This window comes from Echinops telfairi, unplaced genomic scaffold, assembly GCF_000313985.2.
Source record: "Echinops telfairi isolate 266 unplaced genomic scaffold, ASM31398v2 ScPeMD7_655;HRSCAF=1070, whole genome shotgun sequence".
Classification (NCBI taxonomy): domain Eukaryota; kingdom Metazoa; phylum Chordata; class Mammalia; order Afrosoricida; family Tenrecidae; genus Echinops; species Echinops telfairi.
This window is the reverse complement of record NW_022104553.1, coordinates 27154009-27155015: the sequence shown is the minus strand read 5'-3', so window position 1 is coordinate 27155015 and position 1007 is coordinate 27154009. Positions and strand designations below refer to the sequence as shown.

General features: G+C 53.2%; 1 protein-coding gene across 1 annotated transcript in view; it reads left to right on the top strand.

Moving 5' to 3' along the window:
• CEACAM19 (CEA cell adhesion molecule 19) overlaps positions 1-1007 on the top strand; it is a 28176-nt gene that overhangs the window by 26203 nt on the left and 966 nt on the right. The gene's annotated exons all lie outside the window — the stretch shown is intronic.

Genomic DNA, 1007 nt, shown 5'->3' with positions numbered 1-1007 from the left:
CTCTGTCTCCCATCACTGCTGTCTCTCTCCATCTCTGGGTCTCTGTCTCCCATCACTGCTGTCTCTCTCCATCTCTGCATCTCCCCATGGCTGCTCTGTCTCACCATCTCTGGGTCTCTGTCTTCCCATGGCTGCTGTCTCTTTTCATCTCTGCATCTCCCCATGGCTTGTGTCTCTGTCTCCCCGTCACTGCTGTCTCTCTCCATCTCTGTGTCTCTGTCTCCTCATCACTGCTCTCTCCATCTCTGCATCTCCCCATGGCTGCTGTGTCTCTCTATCTCTACGTCTCTGTCTTCCCATGGCTGCTGTCTCTGTCCATCTCTGTGTGTCTGTCTCCCCATCACTGCTGTCTCTCTCCATCTCTGTGTCTCTGTCTTCCCATGGCTGCTGTCTCTTTTCATCTCTGCATCTCCCCATGGCTTGTGTCTCTGTCTCCCGTCACGGCTGTCTCTCTCCATCTCTGTGTCTCTGTCTCCTCATCACTGCTCTCTCCATCTCTGCATCTCCCCATGGCTACTGTGTCTCTCTATCTCTACATCTCTGTCTTCCCATGGCTGCTGTCTCTTTTCATCTCTGCATCTCCCCATGACTTGTGTCTCTGTCTTCCCATCACTGCTGTCTCTCTCCATCTCTGTGTCTCTGTCTTCCCATGGCTGCTGTCTCTCTCCATCTCTGTGTCTCTGTCTTCCCATCACTGCTGTCTCTCTCCATCTCTGTGTGTCTGTCTCCCCATCACTGCTGTGTCTCTCCATCTCTGTGTCTCTGTCTTCCCATGGCTGCTGTCTCTTTTCATCTCTGCATCTCCCCATGGCTGTGTCTCTGTCTCCTCGTCACTGCTGTCTCTCTCCATCTCTGTGTCTCTGTCTTCCCGTCACTGCTGTCTCTCTCCATCTCTGTGTCTCTGTCTCCCCGTCACTGCTGTCTCTCTCCATCTCTGTGTCTCTGTCTCCTCATCACTGCTCTCTCCATCTCTGCATCTCCTCATGGCTGCTGTGTCTCTCCATCTC